We start from the raw sequence: 23,886 nt of genomic DNA, 5'->3' as shown, positions 1-23,886 counted from the left end.
AGGCAGATAGGAATGGGAATCTCAAGGTTAGATGAAGGGATTTATAGATTCATTGACTTACTCTTCTAACCGATATTTATTGATTATCTCTGTGCTAGGCTTTGAGCTAGGTGCAATGATTTTAACTGAGAGGAAGGCATCCTGCAGATCCCTTGAGATCGGGCTGGCAGGGGTTAGGGAATACATCCAGTAACTAGTGAAGTACCTATTTGGGACAGTGTGTAGTAAAGAACATGGCATTGATGCTGACTACATGAGGCTGGTGTCCTGTTCTTCCTGTTCCGAGATCCAGTCCAGAGCTGAATCGTGTGTTGGATTTTCACCTTTTATATAAGTCACAGACCAATTTGATTGAGATTTTACAGATGATAATAAAGTTCTTTTGAGTGTGTGCATGTGTGCGTGTCTGTCCTTATTTTTGGTATAGATTTCATGCTATTGCTGATAATAATTAAAATTTTATGATTGAGGTTATATATGAGGATATTTACAATGTTAAGAATAAACACAACCCCTATTAAGGTGTACATCCTGTTCGAACATGAGATCTAAGCCAAGTTTATAATTTTATTACATTCACAAAGCAATACATGTTTATTTTTGAAATTTAAAACATTTACAAAACCCTAACACTGCTGGGTCTCTGGGTTTCCATCAGCGTTGTAGGATGGCATATGTGAGTCATGATGCTCGTCACCGTACGGGGGAAAAAAGCCTTACAGGATTTCTATATTTCCAACTAAATATGGGTGCTTCTGAAAGGCACCATAAAGTACAGAATGTGTTGTAATTCGTGTTCGTTTACACAAAGGGAGGAACGTACATGCAGAAATTTCAAAGACACGGGATCCAGGTCTCGCGGACCCAGAATGTTCTTCGAGTGTTGGTTCTGGCCCATGTTCCCCTTTCCCGCACATGGACCCCACAAATCTTTGGGTGAGGAGAACAGAATGGAAAACCTCTTGGCACATAACATGACCGAAGCGAGTGGCCAGATTACCCCCAGAAAGCCATTCATTATATGTTTTCAATATCCTCTAAAAGGGTTGCCTACCCCTAACTACATATTTATATATATTTACTTGATAATCAATAAAGGAAAATGGCTGCATTATTTTGATTAAAATATCAACTCTACGTGTAACTATAAAATCACATTTAAGAAGCCGGAAAAGGGGAGAGAGTAGTTCATGCTACCCTCCAGCCTGTGATATATGATATTTTCAGGCTGTGAGGAGAGCAGACACATTAAGAAAATAGTGCTAATGATATTAAAGTACTTTACAAGGCTTGTTACTAAGAGCTGACAAACCTGTCAAGTTTATAATGTAGGAGGCTATCGTAACGTTCTCAGAAAACCATACCTCTACCCCATTTCACTGCAATGTCCTAATAATGGAGCCGCTATAAATTCTAGCCAGCAATGGGACAGTGCCGTGGCTTCTCACCCCAATGTGAGGACATGATAAATATAAAAGAAAATGGCTGTCAGTTTTGGCGCCCGAACCTTATTACAAAGTCTTAATCTTACTGGCCTCAGCACCTTTTATCACCGCCTTGTTATGAGCTGATGGCTTTTTTATTTGCTGGGAGATGGAGGATGTGTCATTTGATGTCCTTTTATGTAGCCACTGCTCTGTCCTCTCACGGAAAAAAAAAAAAAAACATTTTATATGTTTATTACAGTAACCGATTAAATGCAAGACTCATGCTGTTGGCTCAGGTACTGTGCACTTAGGGTTTAACAAAGTCTGGATTAAATACCCCATCATGAGTATTTATGTGAATGGGACGCAAATAGGAAATTAATTTTTCTCAGCACTGGAGGTAGAGCATTTGCAATATTCACGATTGTTTATTCTTGCTATTATTGTTATTGGGATCGGTCATTCTCAGTTCCAAGGTCAGCCGGAAATCGCAGCTCTCACTTTCGTTTTTTTTTTTTTTTTAACATCTAGCTTGAGGAAGGAGGCCTTATAAACACAGGCGAGCTCCAACTCGGCCCGGGTTCAATCAGCTTGATCCTTAAGATGGGATAAAGTGCAATTATCTAAATATTAGTCTAAAAATCTCACAGCTCACTTCCCATCTTCACTGATGGCACATAGAGTCTTGACTTCACTCGCAACGCTGACCCTGCCGAAACCTTTATCCACCAGAACTGGTGCGAAGTGCCTGACATTGAGGTGCTGGTTTCCAGCTGTGGCCGGAGACGCCATCCCAGATCTTATCTGCGATTTGTGTCCGTAAAACGCGGTAGCCCTGGCTGTCTCGGTGCGGGGAGCTTTATCCTGCCTGCTGTGACCGCTGGCTGAGAATCGGGCTCCTGAGAGGGGAAACGACTGACTTCATTCGGGGGTGGACATGCGTGGTGTCTGTCTGCGCTGCAGCCAGTGCTTGGCCTACGTTTCCCTGCACCCAAGGCTTTTGCATCCCAAGTCCAAGGCCAAGGGTCCCCTGAGATTTATTTTTCTGTATCCGGTAGGAAATTGCCCAGTCGCCTGCTTCTGTTACTCAGGCCATGGATCTCCCATCCCTGAGGCACCATCTATGTGAAGCTGGAAAGACTGGTTTAAAATAAAAATTCAGTCCTATGACTGAGACTCCCCTCAACTGCATCCTACCAAATAAGTGCTGTCGGTATTTGCCGTAATAAACTATTGATTTTACCAAAGGGACAGAATTAGCTAGTAACTTGGGCATGGTAGAGACAATAGTCACATCCTCTTCTTATTTATCATCTCATGAGAAATTGGCTGAGTTATGCAGGAACCCATTGTGTTCTGGGATTGAGTTCTAGGCCACGAGAAGGAGTGGAAAATGTTCTTTTCTTTATGTTGTTTTCTTTGAAAATGAAAGTATTTGAGGGTTTTCGTTTCCTGAATGCGTCTGGCGCGTGAGAGTTAAAATCTCCTCGAGTCCTTTAGCACCTTGACTTTCCACTTGTAATTCTCTGTCGAAGGAGTATTTATGCATGAAATGCAGCTTTGGCCCAAGCAGGCCCTGAAACGGCCCCTCCTTCGGTTGTTCCTGAAATAAGCCTTTTGTGATTTGCCACCATATGAGAAAAATCTGATGAAAAACCTAATACATCGGAAAAGGCAAATTGCATGTCTAGAAATTTAATTAAAAAGGAAATAATACAGGAAATAACCCTCCCTGTATGAAGGTTGGCAGTCCCCTCTGCAAGACTCTTTCAACGCCTCCTCTTCCCTCCTTTCTCCAAGTGCAAAAAGTACTTACCCGTGAAACCCACACATGCATATTAAGGAGACAGGACAGTGTGTTGTGGGTGACTCAATGCTTCTCGGCCTCTCGGAAGAGGGGACCGGTGAACTGGTCTATAGCTCACAGCATCTCCTCTCACTGACTTTCATGCCGCATCCCTCAGCCTGCCTGGGAAGTGGTGATGACTACAATACTCACGGCAATAATGAGAGTGTTCCCTCGTGTCCGAATCGCACATTACAGTTTACAAAACTTTTGCACGATTTTTTTTTTCATGCTATCCTCACAAGCGCTGCCTAATGTAAGGTAAACATGAACATACTCATTTGTCAGATGAAGGGATGGATGCTGGGGATGGATGCCAGATAAAACTCGAGATGCCCGGTTAAATTTCAGTTTCAAATAGACGATGAATACTTTGTTAGTAGAAGTTATATCCCTCATATTCCACGGAACGCTTTACCCTAAAAACATAATTTGGTGTTTATCTGAAATTTGAGTTTCACTGGACATCCTGGATTTTTATTTGCTTCATCAGTAAACCGCATTTGAGGGTCAAATTAGAATTTGCCAGTTTATACAAGTAACAAATGACAGAGGTACTATTAGATATCATGAGCACTGCCAATTGTAAGATTTTATATAACTTATCTCACTTAATCCTGATAGAGATTATTCTCCCTATTTTTTAGATGAAGAATCTGAGGCGCCCAGGGAGTCGCTCGCTCAAGGTCACATGGCTGGCAGAGCAAGGGCACAGTCCCAGTTCATGTTTCTGAGCCCTCTGCTGCTTTCACCACTCTGCCACAGTCGAGACCTGGGGTTCTGGCTCTGCCTTGCATAGTTCCATTAGATTGCATGTTTCAGGCAACTGCTTCGTGGCTTTCAGGCCAGACACTGCAGACTCCACAGAGCAGCGGTCCTCATCCTTTTTGTCACCAGGGACCCGTGCTCCTATGAGAATCTCACATGTGAGGATCTGAGGCGGAGCTGAGGCGGTGATGCTGGCACTGGGGAGCGGCTACAGATACAGATGAAGCTTTGCTGGCTTGCTGCTCACTCTCTGCTGTGCAGCCTGGATCCTAACAGGCTATGGACTGGTATCGGTCCATGGCTGGGGGTTGGGGATCCCTGCCCTAAAGGCACTGGAAGAGTTATCTATGGATGCCCAGTGTGCACTGGACTGCCAGCTCCCCTTAGCAGAACTGTTCATGTGAAATTTTGCCATTAAAGGCATCTTCAGCAAAGTGCCTTTGTCCTTTGCTGAGAAAGTCACCAGCATCGAGTGAAGTCTGACTCGCATCCAATGAGAACTGAGGCACAGAGTTCAAGTGTGCTGTTAGCGCAGACTCCTGAGGGGGTCACGTGGAGGAAAGAGCTGTGGCAGCAGGTGGAAGAAGCCCAAAAGGCCTTCAGTAAAATATTTTCATATGTAAAAAACCAAGAAAAACTTAAAAACCACCAAAACCTATATAGATATAATTGTGGAGATAATTATTCTTATTATCTCCAAGATGGAGAAAAAGGTGAGAAGGAAAACGAACTTTAGAGAGAAGGAAATATGTTGCCATTTTCACTTCTGCTCGACATCTGCATCAAAGGTAGATCTCAGAGCTTTTATTTTCCCTTCCGAACTTGTCTTCTGTACATGGTCAACAATGCACATGTAAGATCTCTAGATACCCAAACGACACAGACACATGAACCGTACTGTTCCTTAGTTATCCTTGGGCTTGTTTACCTGTCGATATGTCACTGAGTGGCTGAGGCAGTGGTCTTGTAGCCGTGGTGTTGCAGGCTCCAGCGTGGCTCCTCGACCTCCAACGGTTGGTTCCTCCACCAATACCTTTCCGCTCTCTGCTTCCTATTTAGCCCCACTTTTGCAAACACCACTGTCTTGATTAATTTTCCGTTCCCTTCCACGTTTGGGTGGCACTGCGGAAACGATGCCCCCAGGAGAACCAACCTCCCTTGTCCCTGACGACTCCACGGGACTATAAGTCAAGATGAAAATTAGCATACCCCTCAGAGTCTTCACACTCGGAAAGAGTAAGGGGCTTTAATTACCCTGTTGTGACCATCTTGCGGTCACGTGACTAGCACTGTGGTCCTGCATTCACGAAGCGAGACAGCCCTGACAACAATGCTAAGTGGTATGTTTTATGGCCATTTACGTGAGGGAGGATCCCCATCGTCTGCCAATCTCGTGTGCAGTATCACTGAATGCAGTTTCTTCTGTGCATTTAAAAGCCTGCTGTAAATATGCAGAGCTGGTGAGACGCTTTTTAAAATGTAGTAGTAGGCTCCCTCTAGTCGCACCCTCACTTCCCCCAAGGTCACATTTTAGCCCTGAGGCTGAAACCCGAATGCAGCCGGAAATTTCATGAAAGAAGTTAAAGAAAAGTCTGACCTTTCTAGACAAGGGAGAGAAGGTGGGGGAAGTTGGAGGGAGAGAAGATCAGACATAGATATCTTCATCTTCCTCCTTCTAAGTTTCGGCCGAAGAGGAAATCTATTTGATGAGTTGAAGGGAATACTGAGGACGGAGGTCCTTTGGTCCAGCTCCGTGTTTGAGACCTGGTAGGGCGTCGCCTCAGAGCCCGCACATGCCACCGTGGAGGCTGGCATATCACAGTAGCCCAGGGGTGGTGGCAGCGAGAGAGAAGACGTTCCCTATGCGACCTTCGGTTACAAATGGAATGGACCCACTTTAGAGAAGTGCCATGTGCCCCCCAGGAAAGACGCACAGAAGTAACTGAATGAGGGACAGTCCGCCTATCATTGGGCGCATGGGGACGGGGAGGCAATGTGACTTCAAAGTAGAGGACACCCAATGGACATCCCAGACCTGGGGCCAGATGACTGGTGTGACGGTGACGCAGAGCTGCCAGTCACACTGTAGGAGACGACATGAGGCTGGCTGCAGAGCAGCAGTGGGCTGAATGCGGCAGACAAAAGTTAGACCAGACACGGGCGCGGCTAAGGGATGTGGCCTTCATGCTGAGTGTCACCCTAGGTCTTCTCTGCCGTGTGACGTTAAGTCCCGAGCATCGAGATGTGAATGTCTTTGGGAGGCCACTGTCCTGCCTGCAACAACCCTCCCGAGGCTACTGCTTTGGCAAGGGAGCGAGGTGCTCTGGCTGGCCCAGCACAGATCAGAGCTTTACCCCTTCTATGGAGGGAGCGGTTCCCCTGACTGGCAGCACCTTCTGGAACCACATGGGTGGTGGCAGGGAGAACATTCGTCTCCGCAAAGAAGAAGGTGGTTCCTTTCAAGAAGTGGGGAGGAGAGCGGCTCTGCAGACAACACCTGCCCTGCCCCTCCCGACACCTCAGGCCTAGCACAGGTGCCGGCCGCACCAGGGAACCGATGTCTGCAAAAAAGAGTAAACGCACAAAGCAACCGGATGTTCCCCCCAAATCACGGGAAATAAGACGAGATTAAAAGGAAGAATCTGTTTTAACCCCTTGGAGATCCTGACTGGCAAGTTCTCTGAATATATTATCTAATGTCCATACCATATTACCTCTTTGCATCTGTGTCTCCAAAATCGCAGCCACCGCATGATGTCTTAATATTGTGAAGGGAGCAGACAGAAGTGGATGCAGGGGGATAAAAAGAGGACCGATCGGGGGCTTGAGCAAATCACACATCCCCGAATTTCTGAAAACATCCCCCAAGGAGATCCTGTGTCCTTGCGTGGGACTTAGGGCCACGTTGGCCAATGCCATAGATGTGACCATATTCCTTAGTGGTACCATCAAGAAAAGATGACTGAGCACAACCCGGCTGGCTGCTGATTAGGAGAGAATTACTCGAGGAAATGGATAATTAAGCAACTGTGCTACAAATTCAAAGTATTTAATATTTCGTAGCAGAGAAAACTATTTCAGAGCATGGCATTCAACAGAGGAAGAGCAATATTGGTGAGCTGCAAGGTCCAAATTAAGGACGAAGTTCCTGGAGGACATTTTTTAAAGTGTGTTCCACGACCAGGGAAGAAGCTGACACTGTGAATGGCAGCATTCTCGATTGCTTGTGGAAATCGAGGATTTATCCCACCCACCTGACCTCCTGAACTTAATCTTTTACTGCAGGTTTTCCAAATGCCTTCTCATACATTAATTCATTTGTTTCCGATAACAATGCTCTGAGGTAAGCGAAACAATTATCATTGTCCCTCAGTTACAGATTTATCATTTTATTGTACCTTGTGCATATTGTTAACAAGTTTTCTATATTTCACGCTAATTATAATTTTCGTTTCTCCTTTCCTTGCTTCCTTGCTTCCTTCCTTCCTTCCTTCCTTCTTCCTTCCTTCCTTCCTTCCTTCCTTCCTTCCTTCCTTCCTTCCTTCCTTCTCTCCTTCCTATTAGCTTTCTTGATTGATTTCTTGCATTCTTCCTTTCTAAACTCTATTTCTTACCAAACTGCGAGTAACTAGGAGGTATCAGCAGTGCCTCCCATATTTCTTAGAAACCAATCTTAATTCACCTTTAGTGGGAACTAAATTTATTCTCATCACATGAATGTTTAGCAATCACTCGAGTGATTGCAGAGATGATGAAACGTGGGACAACAGAAGTTTAAACATATGATCTAAGCATGCTATGCAATAACCACAAACAACAGCTTTAAACTAAATCCAAAGAAAATAGAAAAAAAATGAATTAATAATGATAAAAGCATAAATTAGATTAAATTAAGAAATAAAATAGATACATCCGAACATTAGCCTCAGCAAACACCAAGAAAACAGACAAATATCTCGCAGCTCCAACCAAGAATAAAAATAAATAAAACAGCAAACCAGTATTAAAAATAAAAAATAAAAGATTTTATAGCTTTAAAGATGGAGGAAATTTTTAAATAGTTATATGAGAATACAGTTCACTCCTTCATGCCAAAAATAGAAATCAGAAAAAATAGTTTTCTAGAAAAGTATAGAGTATCAAGATTCTAGCGAGATAAGAAAGACCAATCATCTTTGAAAAAACTGAAACTTTTATCAGAGCTCTGTCTCTAAAAGTGACTCCAGGCTTTTAATGATTAATTTTATAGAAACTTTATATAAGGGTCTATTTTATAGAAAGTGTCGTACTGTACAAAAAGACATGGATGTATTTCTAGCTCATTTAATGATGCTAGTATAATCTTGACAACAAAATTGGATAAAGATCTCACACATATACACCCTCAGAAAGAAAGAAAACTGTAGACCAAAATATCTGTCATAAACTGGTGCAAATATTAGTGAATACAATACAGCAATGGGTTAAATGAATCATGAGCAAACAGGGTATATTTCAGAAATGCAAAGATGATGCACTATCGACAAATGTATTCATGGAAGTTACTCTATCAAACGAGCATCTCTATCACAGTAATAATTAATAATAATAGTTATTATTATTAACAACGACTCATTGTGTGCTGTGAGCCAAGTACAATGTTAAGCTCTTTAACATTTGTGAGCTCACTTAGCCTTTAAAATGACCTAGTGCAGGAGATCCTATTATGTCTCCCTCTTTCTAGTTGAAAAAGCGAAGCACAGGAAAGATGAGCGGTAGTGACACAGGGTAGACAGAATTCTGACTCCGCAACTTGCTCTCCGAACCAATGCATTATGATGCTTCTGTTCGAAGGACATTCATGATTTAAATGAAAAAAGGAAATGACAGCAACAATAACATTACATAAACTAAAATTAAAAAAAAAATGCGTCAAATGAAATAATGGCATCTACCAGAAATGGACAGTCTATGTTATACTTAATACGAGAATATGAGAATCATTCCCACCAAAACTTGCAAAAAATGACTATTATTGCTGCTATTTAGCCCGGCAGTAGAAGTTCTGGTTAATGTAATAGAATGAAAAGAAAAAAGAAAGAAATATTAAAATGGAGAAGACAGGAATGTCATAATTTAGAGACACTATAATTATTTATATATAAGTTTTAAGAAAATAATAGAAAAAACTAGTAGTGGGAATAAGACAATGTATAAGATAATGATCAGACATAAGATCAATACTGTAAAAGCAACATGCTTTCTTAAGGCAAGAATAATCAATTAGAAAATATAATAAAATAAAACATGTCAGTTGTGATAGTAATACAAAATATAAAATACCTACAATAACATTAATTAGAAATAAGACATCTCTTTGTGAACAAAACAAGATGAAACTTTCCCAGATGACATAAAAGAATAGCTAATTAAATGGAGAGTGGAAATGTATGTCAGATAGAAAAATTTGATATTATAAAGGCATATAATTTCCTATTCCTAAATATCCCTATGAGTTAAATATAATTCAAATCAAAATTGCAGGAAAATACTTAATAGCACTTGACAAGTCGACTCTAAGAAAACATATACACAGTCAAGAAAGTTTAGAAAACAAGAACATTACTGGGACCTTCATCAATCAGGTGTAAGAAATACTGCAAACTTATAATAATTGAAACTCTTTGATCCAATGTATGTCATTTCAGGATCTTCATCTCTAATATTACTAGTATCCAGAACCAAGAGCACTAAAATTATAATGTCAGTTGGAAGAAAAGTTAATAATTAAAAATATGATAAAAAAATAATAATACAGACGTGGGACCAATGATGAAATCACCAGCAGTAACAATGACTCCTGGATTAAATGTGTCCTCCCTCTGGGACAGGCCCTGTGCTCCATGCATTGTTGATTTCTGACAAATACTCATTATTATCCCTACTACTTCACACGTGAGGTACCGGGTTACCCCAGGTAGATTAAGTAGCTTACTAAAAAGTGGCAGACATGAGATTTGAACCCTACTGTGTCTGGCTCAAATCTTGTGTCCATAAACACTAGGACATGCTCCCTCTATCAATTACAACCTCAGGAAGAAGTTGCAAATTATGAGAAAAACCCTTGGCATTTTGTTTCCTATGATAAAAAAAAATCATTTCTTCAAGGAACGGGGCCAGCACTTAATCAGTGTTTGCCACATGCTATCAAGCTCATTTTCACAGGGGTTATATCTATTTGACAACCAGGGATAAAAGTTATAATCTTTGAAAACGAGGCCACAATCAGTTAAAATAAAAATGTCTGATGCAAGGTATACTTTAATTTAGGTCTTGGAAAACAGCTTGCCCAAGAATGACTTTTGCAAGTCACGTACAGTGTTTCAATCTGTCATTTTGTATTGACCTTCACAGGCCTGAAATATATTGTGTTGGACTTGTGAAGCTTATGAGAATATTAAAGTTGGTCATATTTTTAAAATCTTATTTTATATCCACTCTGATTTTTACTTTACTGTGTACAATTCTTGGAAGCGATGATATTATGGAGGCTTCTTAGATATCTACCAGTTTTCTTGTTAATTAGAATGTGTCGAGGTTAATTCAATAAATCACTGGAAAGGTAGAATGTTTATTCAAATACATTCCAGACAATAACATATTTAGAAGAAGAATTCCCTCGATATTTTGATACTGAGTAGTAGATTTTATTTTAAGGTTTTTGAAAGTGTGTTTAAGGCTTAGCACTCAGTTTATTAGAATTTGCATATGCAAGTAGAATTTGGAATAATTTACTTTAATTAAATCTGACATCGTTGAATGTGACTTCTATAATCTATTTCTCCTATTTTAATTTTCATCCTTCAATAATCTCATAATAGAAATTAATCTCCTTTAATGAGTGGTGCTGTTTGCTTTGTTGGCCAATGCAGAACTCACTGCATCCTACACCCTGCCCATCTCCCTCTATAGTCAGCCATTCCCCACTAATTTTGGAAATAATCAATTGCCAAAACACTTTATAATATATTACTTTAAAAATAGCATTTAAACAATATAAATATTAAAGTAATCTTAAGAAAACACGAGGACGAGTGGTGTGCATACTTAGCTTCTTCTAGAAAGATGGAAAATCGTAAATTATAGTACTTTGGTATTTCTAACCAAGAATTTTTTAAAACTGCAAAGTGCTCTATAATCACAAATAATCAAACTCTTCTTTTGAAAGATATGTCTTTCCATGTTAATAAATTATCCTAATGACATTATCATCTATTTTTATTAGAAAACAAAACAAAACGAAAAACTAGCTTCTGGATAAAGATAACTATAAAACTCAAAAAAAAAAAAGGTTTTCTACCCTAGTGTTCTAGTCCAAGCCAACTACCAGTAAACTATGTTTATAAAACAAGAAACTTTGTAGACAGTGAGGTCTCCCCCATCTTTTTATAGCCAGCCATGAGAGGATGAACTTCACATTTCTGCAAGACGAAACCAAAAAAGAGAAAGAAGAGATACGGACAATAGGAGAACCAACTCAGGAGGCAGCCGAAGTGTCTCACAATGGGACAGTAGTGGAAAGAGAACCCAGAATGACAGCTGTGCCCAGATAACCAGGGCAGCTGATCCAGAGGGAGGTAGACCAGAAGGTCCTGGAAAGATTTCTCAAAGAAAGCCTTGATAGAATAATTGAAGTATCTCAGTGTCTTGAGAGGAGATTCAGAGATCGGCAGAGAGTTTAACGATGACTTAGTGGCAACTACTTAAGAAGCTAAGAAAAACGGGGAAAGAAGCAATGGTTAAAACCAGGAGAAATAGAAATTGTGAAAAAAAAAATGTTTGCTCCCTAGAACAGCCCTCAGTAGAATTTATTAGTAATAATACACACTGAATATTAACTTTTTAAAAATTATAATATAACTGTATTAAGAAAATAAGGACATGGATATAGTTGGGTACGGGGATAGTAAAGAGAGACAAATATTCATTCTCTTTAGTGGAAAAGTCAATAGATAATTTCCAAAACTAAGATAATACCAACCCTAAGAGGAAGAGGAGGGAGAAGCTGTTTAGAAGCAGCGATACTTACAGATAGTAACATGAATTCTGAAGGAACACAGTAGGAGTGTTAGAAGTCACGGTTGTCTTTTGGGAAAGGGGGCTGTGAGGAAAGGCAGAATCAGGGATGGATATTCTTAGCATTTTGGAATTCAATGTTTAAAACTATGATTGTTAGAACTATACTTCCTATGTTCTACCTTGTGTATAAACCTATTTTATTTAGGAGAGCAAGTGGAAAATCCAAAGTTTAGTCTGTGGAGAAACATCAAAGTGCAAGCTATTCAGAATTTTTAATAAGCGACGCTCTCATTCTATCAAGAACAAAACACATGCTTGACTCTAAATAATATAATTTCTCTTAGCAATTGTATAAAATATGCGTTTAACACTGTACACGGTCTTGTCTCCTGCATTTCAGCAGCAGAGAGCCATGACAAAGGAACAGAGCAAATGAGCCAAATTCTTCAAACCTAGTTTTCCTAACACAGTGGAATTATAATCTTCTGAATAAAATATAGATATTTAAAAAAAAAAAAACATTTTCAGGTTTAGGAGTAGGAAATCATAACACAAGATGATTATGATTAAAATCAATATTATAAAGCCCATTACATTTTAACCAAATGATATACAACAATAAACATACAATGTAATATACAATAATAAACATTCGGCTACACATATTCCATTCAATAACTAGATTGGGATGCTCATCCAGGTGCTCACCATGTGGGGATTCAGAGATGGAGGATGTGGCCAAGGTGTCTGCCTCATGAGTCTGTTTATCCAGTAAATATGAGATTCTAAATTCTCAGAAAATTTAAAAAAATTCATTTATCTTTATTTTATTCTTCCTAAGACAAACTATGTCCTCAAATTAAGATCACTGGATCGCTCTCTTTAATTAAAGTTGAAAAACCTCCTTTAATTTAGGTCCAGTTGATTAGAGAAAAAATAGAAAGAAAATGGACAGCTCTGTACTTTGTTTACCAAAGTATTATTAACACATCTTAATCGGAAGCTAGAATTCATTTTCCTCTGGAATAATAACAAAACGAGGACAGCTAACATTTTAAGAGCGTGTTTGGTGTTCTTAGGGACCTACGACTTATTCATTTTCTATTGACAATATTCACATGTGTGTGTTTGCACATGCAAATGTACTCAAATCATGTTTTGCGTATTACAAAAAATAAGAGTGTAGTCAATTGGAGTAGTTAGAAGTGTTTTTTTCCCCTCTACCTCTTTCTAAAGGCACACAGTGAGTGCCAAGAATATAGACGTGTGCCCAGAGGTTTCACAGCAGCTTATATTTCAGCATGAAATTCGATATTTGATGGCATATTATTTCCTTATTCCCGTCGACAATTTTTTTGCATGAACTGCATTATGCATAGCCTAGGATTCGGGGGAGGTGGTGTACAAATTAAATCTCATTGCTGTGAACAATTTGCTTCAAGGTAAAATGCCAAAAAAAAAAAGGACTTTTGCAGTAAAGTCATTTTAATGTGAATCTATGAATATCTATTCAAATAAAGAGCTTTGAAAAAATAAACTTTTTAAAAACATGATTTTGAAACAAAGACAACCTTTTGAAGTAGGCTAAATGGACAAAGCTCCTTCGTGGGCATATTAGCCCATATGCATGACTGTCTCATTTCAAAAGGAAAGAACAATTTTCCTTCTGAAATAGGTTTCGCACAGACTCCGAGACCACACCTCAATTATAAATTTGGTTCATCAGCACATTCCCTTCAATGATATTGTAGAGGGTGACTGGCCCTGAATCTCACAAAATACTAATTAGTAAATTTTTATTTTTTTAAATAAAAATAATATTAAGCACAGTCAATGCTCAGTCGTCTTATATAAGGTAAATGATGTAAACTACTTATACTCCCAAATTGGTATATTTCATGATTCGGTCTATGGTTCCACTACATATAATCTATGTTTCATAACTAAACAAAAATCTGCCCCCCCTCAAAAAAAACCCACTAAAATAATTGTTTAAAATGTATAATCAGGATACCTGTGCCTCAAATCTTTTGATGGGTTTTAGTTCATTTCTTGGGAGAGGTGTTCTGACCATTTCTTTTTTAATTAAAGCTACTCTGCTAAATTGCCTTCCAACCAGACCTCGGAATATTAGCAAAGTCTGGCTCTGGTCTTATCGCAGTTTGAATATTAATAGTCATAGTTACACAGCCCTTCCATTTTGAGTAATACATTGCAACTCCCCCCATTCAGCCGTCATTTCTCCCCTTCCTCAGCTGGTCCTGGCCCTTGGAATGTTTTCGTGGTGTCACCGTGAATGTGCTCGAAGCAGAGTTATATGGCATCATTTGGAGAAACATTGCGTTAATAACCAGAGTTCAAGGGCAAAGGATATAAACGGAGCAAATTACAAGTCTGAACAGATATATAGCTTTTGCTAAAAGGGACACAGGCTGCTACTTTATGTACTGGGCACTGGAGCCCTTGCAGGAGGTGTTGAAATGCACCAATGCATTTTTAAACGACCACATCACAGCTTAGGCAAACAACACAAATTTTCACACTAGAGAAAGCTAGCACAAGAACCAACGATTCTGTTTCCTGACGAGAGGTATGATTTGCTAGAAAGTATCTTAAGCTTCTGGGATAATTTAACAGATGACAATGTCATTTTCTGGGCCACAGTGGAGGGAAAGCAGAAGCTTGCTAGACACCTAAAGTCAACAGATCATTTCAAACTGCAACTTAGCCCAATTTTGTCAGAAATTTCTTGCTATGGTTATCGCTCTAGTGCAAAATTAACACCATGTAGGAACGACTTGTAAAAAAGCCACGTTCTATTTTTATATGTTGACTTCAGAGCTACCTCAATAACGAGTAAAAAGAGAACAAAAATTCAATAGAGAAAGAAAACTAATTTTTCAAAAAGGAACAAAAAGGCATCTTCCTTAATAACCAAAAGAAATGAAAATCAAAGAAATAATTTCCACCTGCTATATTACTAAGTAGTTTTTGGTTAATATTCCCCAAAACCCTGAGTGTATTGTAAAATATGAGATCCAATATTTTCTTATTGGTAGGATGGAATGTTACCAACTATTTTTTTTTTTTTTTTTGTAAAGCAGCTTGGAAACTATTTTAAAAACTATCAAATGTTCATGAAGTGTGGCTATTTATTCCATTAAAAATTCATTTGCAATCAATAATTTAAAACATGGAAATTTTGCCTTAAGATGTTCCTTACTGTATTATTTACTTCACTAAAATCTAAATATCCAATGATGAGAAAATGGTTAAGCAAATTATATATACACTCAATGAAATATTATAGTTACTAAACATGATTAATATGGCTATTATCCACTGATATTGAAAAAGTTCTTTTGATATATTATGTGCAAAACCCGTAAGATTCAAATGTACTCTTTTATAAGTAGTTAAGCATACATAAAACAATCCCAGAAAGAAATATGCATGAGTTTAATTTGTGCATGTGTGTGTTTATATGGTATCAGTGTTAGCCTGATGGAATTATTTAGTTTCTTTTAAGAATTTCTTTTTTCTAAACTTACTGTTACCTTATTACACTATGGTGTAGAAAAGAGACATACATGCAGCTGAGTTCTTTCTCCTCCCACTCACTCACTTTTCAACCATGATATAATAAAATACACCTTGGTGACTGATTCGGTCTCACCTATTGCTATTGTAAACGTGGCTTTCATTTTCTTAGTGACGGTGGAGCGGCCAGGAAGGAAAGGGGTAGTGAGTATTCTAAAAAGCACGATTAGTCAGAATAACGTTTTTCTTATACGAACAGAAAGTCCCACTATTTTCTCCAAACTATTTCACTCTCAGAGACAAATGAATCGGCATCCAGGCAGGGCTGACTTACGCCTTGATGGGACATGTGTTACCTTCAGCGCTGGGGCTGGTGCAGGAGGGGAGGCTCGCAGGGGCTGGACCTGTCCTTCGGTGGGCAGAGAAGAGCTGGGGTGGCATGCTAGGTCCCCCCCAGCCCCATTCCACCGTGTACGACATCATTTTTCCCATTATCTATCCGGCTGCTTCAATCCCTACTCCCGACCGAATGAGTTTGAAAAAGGACGCTTCTGAAATCGAATTGCCTAAAACCACGCGCTGTCATCTTTTTGCAAGGATAAACAAAACATATTCAAATTGCTCATGACTTCTAAACACATAAAAGCTAGATTATGAAAATTTTACACAGTCACATGTGGAAAATATATGTCTAGAACATAGCTTTCTATTTCATTCTTTTTAAAAAGTTTTTTTTTCTTTTTTAGCACTGAACATCGATTGTCTTATACTTTTACTCTGCATAGACCTTCTCAAGTGTATTGTGTCCCTGCCTCCTGCCCTCATTTTTAAAAACCTATTTTCGATGATTTTAATATTGCCTGAGATAAGAACGCAACTGTTCAGGTCTGATTTCATATTGTTTCTCAGATGCTATGATAAAGCATCCACACCTAAATAACGAATAGGAGTTATAAACTGTTTGCAATTTCGGAGTGGGGTCGGAGATGCTCCTGGTGGTGAAAGGATTAGTCAGACATCAGCCCTAAATTACGCGGGTTCTTCCCATAGTGCGTTTTCCTTTCTCCCACAGAGATAGAATAGAAGGGAATCTTCAGAATCTAAGCATCCCAAGCCGGTCCTTTTGTGCAGGCATCTCGCTCTGCGCTCGGTGCAGGGTGCTGCGGGGCGCGCTCGTGTTTACATTCGCGGGTGCCCCGCTGCTCGGACCCGGGGCGGCAGACAAGCCATCCATCATCCACCCTCCTCCCGCCGTGCGCCCCGCGCCTCCGCCAATCCGGGCGGCAGGTGGGGCCGCACCTGCGGGACAGCCCGCCGCGTCCCTCCGCTCTCCGCGCGGCGCCTCCCGGGCTGGCGGTGCCCTTGCCGGCCCCTGTGTTTTCCAAGGCCAGCACCGGACAGGTACGCTGGGGTGACAGGGACAGTGCATGCGCTGAGCCCGCCGCTGGCGGCCGGGGGGGTGGGGCGGGGGACGGGCAGGAACGTGAGAAGGGAGGGCGCGGTCTCCCTTATTGCACACGACACGCCTGCCTTGGATTGGTCTGCCGCCCTCGTGCGCGCGCGCGTGTGCACGAGTGTGTGAGTGTGTGTGTTTGTGTGTATGTGTGTGTATGTGTGTGTGCGGCCACACGGGCCCTCACCGGGTCTAGTCTCTAAAAAGTGGGAGCATTATGATGCTTACCTTGGAAGGGAGGAGGGCGTGAGCACACAGTGCAGTGATGTGGTGCGTGGCCCCTGGTCTGTTCCCGTGATGGAGTTTGCGAGCCAAGTCCGAACTGCGCCCGGCCCACGCACAGGCTTTAGGCCGTCGCCCTTCCACACCTAAGGGAACAATGTTATGGCAACGCTAATAAGTAGTCTCCATAGGATGCAAAAACTACCCCAAACAGAAACCTCACCTACATCTCAAGGGCCATAAAAACACATGGTAACGATTCAAAAAAGAGCGAAACTCAAACCACCAGGAAGCTTTCAGCCTCCAAACAGGCCAACGACCTGCAAGGCATCCACCTTGCATTTAAGGGTGGAGCTGAGCTCCCTGGCTGCTCTGTGCAGACAGCTATGATTAGTCCTGCCAGCACTACGGATGTTATCACTGGACTCCATAACTCCCTCTGGTTTAAAGGATCCAAAACATCAACTTTATCGTGTAATTTGAGAACAGCCGAGGACACAGCCGGAGCCCCCATTCCTCCCGCGTATATGTTCTGGGAGTGTGTCTGTGCAGATGTCGGTTCTGTCCAGGCAAGCCTTGGAAACAGACAGCCTTGCTCATGGCATCGAACCTTCAAGGTTTCTCAGGAAAGCATATTCCTCCTAAATGAATAGATAGATAGATAGATAGATAGACAGACAGACAGACAGACAGACAGACAGACAGACAGAAACAGCAGCAGCCACAGCAGCCAGCATCACGCCCCAACCCTCTGCCTCTGTCTTACTTCTGAATCATAAATCATGAAAAAGACAGAAAGCAGTGGCTCCAGTTTTCCTGCCTTGAACAACTGAGACTGATCAGGCCAACCAGGAAGGGGACAAAGACGTGAGCCATGTGGCTGCAGGAGGAGGGTGGCCCTGGGGGCGCTCCAGGCTCCTAGTTCAGGGCCTACCATGGCTAAGGCGCTCTCCTCCAAGTTCATGGTTCTCAAGCCCAGCTTCACAGGAGATTCACCTGGTTTTGTTTTTACAAAGCACCAATACCAAGGTTTGGATTCTATCGGTCTGGGGTGTGGTCTGGACTCAGTGCTTTTTCCAGTCACCGGCATGGGTGCTTCTCCAGATGTACCTTCCAATTCTGTTGTTTCGTGGGATACAATTGTCCCCCCCCATCACTCTTTACCAGCCCCCCTGCCCCCCAACACACACACAGGGCCCATGTTGGGTAGACAGAATCTGTCTGTCTGTCTGTCTCTCTTTTTCCATATTCATCATTTGCTCCCATTAGCATTCTGGCCTGTTTATTCTAGATGCTATAAATGTATCACTCCTCGTTCTAATACCTTGAGAGCAGTTTTTGTTGTTTGCTGTTGTTGCCTTTGTGTTTAAAGTACTCACTTTGGGAGGGATGGGATGGAGGGCCAGGGTAGACTTGCTGAGGGGTTCTGAAGTCTAAGACATTGTGTCAGCACTTGGAGAAGTCCCTCCTTCAGCTGTGACTTCGGCCTGCCTGAGCCCGACCCCCACCCCCAAAGTCCAGCGGCACGCTTCATATGAGGGGAGCATTCTTCCTGTTCCCCAAAGTGGAATTGGACTTTCTCTTCCCCTAGGTTTCTCTTTGCTGCATTTCTGGATTATGTCGCGCATTTTTCCTTGCGAGATAGATGATCTGTTCTTTGATTAGACACCCTGACCTTTCATGGGTGTTGATCATTGATCTCGAGCTGGGCTGGATAGAAAGCTCTTGACTCTGAAAAGTTACTCTGCTGCCAACACCACGGGGAAATTCAATTTCGGTGGCCACGCAGCCAAGGCCACAGGACTCCTCCTCAATTAGGCTTTCTCTCGTTATTATTTTACTTTTATTAAGCAAGCGGCAGCCTCTGCTTTCCAGCTCTAGCTTTTAGTTACAGTAATCAATTTCTCAGTGTAACTGGCTGTAATTGTTGGCTTGGATATTGAGCTTTCATGGTCTCAGACATAGTGTGTTCCGTGAAGGGTCCTCTCCATACCTCGCAGACAGATGGGTAATAATACTGTACATTAATACCTCCACATTGGTTTATGTGTGTTTGACCACAGTGCAAGCATAATTATTTTTGCCCAGTAAAAGCTATTAGAGATCTATTTGGTAGGTTTTACGATCAATAGCTCCTGTGATATTTGTGTAGCAGCCACAGAATAATCAATTGAAGGTCATATAAAGTAAATTACCATCCTCCTGTAATGATTCTTTTTTCTAGATGAGAATTGGGTTTTATTATTTCATCAGGAGCCTCTCACGACGCATGCTCTGTCTGTTTGAGAAAGAGAGAGATAAAAGTTGTGAGTGTGTTTTGAACGTAGTATTAATATCCATTACGTGAATTTATGTTATTGGGTTATTGAATTAGTGGATTCACACTGGAATTCCTTCAAAACCTTCTCTTATGGACTCAGTGACACAGTTAATAATGGTCGAGAGCAAATGGATGTCTTTTGCTGCATGGTGGAGTGAGTCACTTTGCAAAAGTCAATCTTTGTAGCTGTCTCTTGAAAGCAAATTTAGAGTTGGTTAAATGTGTTATATTGACAGTGTGACTGAGCTTCTCTCTTGAAACCCTCTTGGAGAGCGACTGGTGAACTAAGCAGGAGATGGAGTCGGGGATGCTGAACACTAACGCGCTGTCCACTGGGAGCTCAAGGTGAACGTAGCGGGCGGGGTTCTGTACCTGCTTTCCAAGGGGGGCCTCTCTGTCACCCGAGATGCCTAACCTGGATTTCAGACTAGCATTGTAAGCCCCAGCGACGGTTGTGCCTCTGTAAAAGATTGCAATTTGCCGACCGGAGGCATGCAATCCCCCAACTGTCTTAAAGGGACCCATTTTCAGAGTTTAGCCTTTCTTTTTGTGGGTGCAATCAGTTGTGCACTGAAAAACTGTACCACACTTGGATAACTGCAGGCACAACAGGCCACGAGAGGCCTCTTTGCTCCAAATTTTGCACCTGTGACGAAAGGCACTTACAGCAAATGGGAGCGTGGTAGGAGCTTTTTTAAAAATTTGGGCCAGTATATTCTCCATGGAGGGAAGAGGCCAGGAGAGAGACAATCACTCACTTTCTTAAAGACAAAGGCAAATAAAGACATCCTTTTCTTCACACTCTCCATCCAGTCTGCAGAGCACGGTTTGGGAGCCAAATACCAGGTGCCACAAGCACCCTGGATCGTTTGAGACACTGCTAGGGAACCTGTGACATTTTGCGAAATAATCTGTTGGAAAGACAGTAGAAAAAATATTGGTGAGTTTGTGACTACAACTCTAGTGATAAATTAATGAAGTGTTTTAGGATAAATGGCAAAAGGCATTTTATTTTCTGCAAAGAAATGGTTATTATGCTGCTCCTTCTCATTTGCTTTGGGGACAGTAAATGTAGAAGTTAAGATAGTAGTGTCTTAAGATTTTAATCAAATGGTAAATCGGGAGCATTATAGATTTCTATATAAGATAAATTTATGTATTTAACATATAAAAATATATTTATACAAATTATGTCTTTGTACATACACATATATACATGTACATGCACACACACACACACACACACACACACATACATATTTTATTTACTTATTTTATGAGCCCAAGGAAAGGACAGTTTGTGGCCCGGGTTACTCCCAAGTTCTGGTAACCTAACCTGTGTCTGGAGGGGCTAGTGGCGCTATGTCACAGGGACTTTGCTCTACTGTTTATTCTGTACAGTGTGGTGACAAGCAAGCAGAGCTGGAAACCAAGGGCTCATTTTTCCACCTTGTGCAGATGACCATAAATTAAGCATGTAGTCTGGAAATCAGAAATCGAATACAAAATAACATTGGAAATTTGAGATACTGTTCTTACAGAAATATTTGGAAATATAATCGTCTCATTGTCAAATTTCATCACCAACAAAACAAGGATAGGTCTGGGTATTCTTTACAGTTCCTAGGAAATTAATAAAGAATGGCACGGAAATAGTTCAAAAGTATAGACGTCCAAGATGTCATGGCAGACCACTGTGGAATAACACAATGAAGGGCTAGAAATCAGAAAATGAAGGGCCAGGAATTGTCTGTTGTCCTTTCGGTTTACCGCTACTCCAGATCACAAGGTAGGTGTAAATTCCTTTTACAGTTTGGGTGGCCTTTCCCGCAGAATAACGCTAAGAGGAATTGCCAGGTTCTCGCTCTCGCGGCTTACTTTAAAAATTGACTTTTAATGTTCATATAAAAATTCAACAACACAGCGCTGAACGTATTTTGGTACCAAAAATGGCATTTGTTTCCATCCAGGTATATCGACCTAGGAATGCAGTTTCCTGAGAAAATGCCTTCAGGAGCAGAAGAGCCACTGGAAATACAAATTAACCCCCAAGCAGCCTGCTAAGGGCCACTGAATCTATACCAGGACTGGAACATTCGAGGTGGGACAGCTGTTCCCTTGAGACAGATTTCGAGAATCGTTCGTTATCCAGAGTATGACGTGAGCAGGAAAAGATCTATGAGTAAATGGTAGGACTATTTTTCTTCAGAGGGAGAAGTCAAAGCAATCTGGCAAACGGGCTTAAATTAGGAACCATTTTATATGTACAGAAATACATCCTATGAATGTTAAAAAAGATTTTTACAAAAACAAAGAGAAGCTACAAAATATCAGTCCCGATAAGTCAAAAGCACCCTATGCAAATGCGGCATTGAGTGAACGGCTGTGATTGGAACAGGGATTGATGATGGTAACAGTGACGGTCATCGTTAGAATTATTTCTGTGATAACTTCTCACTCTCTGGCCTCTCTTAGTACCTGCCTGGCAAACCCCAGCCTTGGACTGACTCAACCATCTACCTTCCCCAAACCTGTGCCAGTGGCTGTACTTGGCTAATGTGGTCTGACCCTGGCTGACCTCGGTTTTGCTTTAAGAATAAAATCCCCGTGCCTTAGATAGACTCCTATCACTGCCTCGAAGCTCTGAGTTTCCTCCGAAGTTGGAGCTCCAAGACAAGAAAAAAGTCCACGCCTTCTCTCTTCTGAAACTTGAGTTTACTCCAAGCTGACCTTGCTTCAAACGTCACCTAAAAAATAGATGCCATCAGTTGGGAATCTTTCATCTTTGATGTAATTTTAAATATTAAAACTCAGCGACATCTGCACTGTCTCATCTTGGTCCTTCGAAATTGCCAGCGATGGAAGGTGTGTTTTGCTTAGGTCCTGAGTCTTAGCCCCTCATCCTTCTCAGGATGTTGGAGACTTCGGACTGTTGCTCTCCTGCATCCGACGTGCCTTCTTTACTCAATCAGCTGACAAACGAAGCAGTAGAAACGCCTAAACAAAAAAGCGCGCACACAAAAGCCAAACTCTGTTTTGGGCAAAGAGCGGTAATTGATCTCTGATAATTGCGGTCCTCTTCTCCCCTGATTAAAGAATCAGTGCTTTTAGCTGAACCCATAAAAACCCGGAACAGACAGCATTCCCGGTGGCCCTTGCACCTAGGCGTGGCCATGTGAATGAGTAAGCCGATGCAGTATTTCAGCCTCTTGGGAGGACTATTTCATCACTTCCTTCCATGCTAATGTCGATATAGCTGTAATTTAGAAGGGTCTGGGCCCTGGTGTTTGAAGAGCCACCACAGCAGCCCAGAGGTTCTGACTGCCTCACATAATGTGTGAGAAAAATATACTTCTATAGAGTTTAAGTTGTCTGTCATTGGTGTGTTTTTTTTTTTGTTTTTTTGTTTTTTTGTTTTTATCATTTGGAGCCAAAATGAATTTTAACTGATATGCTAAAATTCCCTTGACCTCTCATTTCCCTAAAACAGCTGCCACACCCTCATCTTTCTTCACGTCCAAATATTTCGGGTCATCTGCACGTACAGCCTCCACATCCTCACTCTCTCCAAGGTCTCAGCTGGTTTCAGCATGGCTTCCATCATCATCCCTACAGAAACCTCGTCTGGACCTCCATTTTGCCAGTCCGCATTGTACCTGATGTTATGCACCCTCTGTGTTTCAAAAGTCTCTCTTTTATAAGATGCTGTGACAGGACACTCTCTTGAGTTGTCTTTGGCCTTTCTGGTCCCTACTCCTTAGTCTTTTTGGTGAACCTGCATTTCAATTTTCTTCTCCATCACTGTTTTTGGGTGTGTCCGAAACAGAACTCCTAAAAGACCTGTTTCCCAAACCCATTCCTGCCCCCAATCTTTCTCATCTTAGTAAATTTTCTAACTAGAATATGGGAGTTATCTTTGCTGACTCTGGCTACCTCCTTCTTCAAAACCCAAATCTCAGAGCCATTGTGGTTACGTCCATCTCAAGCACAAAATCATGTGCATCTGTTTATCTTTGCTTCTGCCACCCTCATCCAAGACCTCACCGTCTCTCTCCTGGGATGTGGAACAACATCTGATCTGATTTTTACACTTTTACTCTTGCCCCGTTTAATCTCAGATTAATCTAAAAACAAAACAAACAAACAAAAAAAAAACAAAAACAAAAAAACAAAGAACAAAAACCAGAAAGTGTCACACGGCCCTGCTCCCTCTCACGTGGGCCTTTTTTTCAGTTCCTCTGATAGGCCAAGG

At 41.3% G+C, this 23,886-nt stretch overlaps 1 long non-coding RNA gene across 1 annotated transcript in view; it reads right to left on the bottom strand.

Annotated features, from left to right (window-relative positions):
* Positions 1–17,682, bottom strand: part of LOC120587329 (uncharacterized) — a 126,573-nt gene extending 108,891 nt beyond the window's left edge. The window contains exon 1 of the long non-coding RNA XR_005648924.1: positions 17,321–17,682. This is a non-coding gene — a long non-coding RNA (uncharacterized LOC120587329). The remainder of the gene's footprint in view (positions 1–17,320) is intronic.
* Between the last annotated feature and the right edge of the window lie 6,204 nt (positions 17,683–23,886).

The sequence above is a fragment of the Pteropus medius genome, unplaced genomic scaffold (genome assembly GCF_902729225.1).
Source record: "Pteropus medius unplaced genomic scaffold, Ma_sr-lr_union100, whole genome shotgun sequence".
Lineage (NCBI taxonomy): Eukaryota > Metazoa > Chordata > Mammalia > Chiroptera > Pteropodidae > Pteropus > Pteropus medius.
The sequence above is the reverse complement of the archived record's forward strand: the minus strand, read 5'-3'. Positions and strand labels throughout refer to the sequence as shown.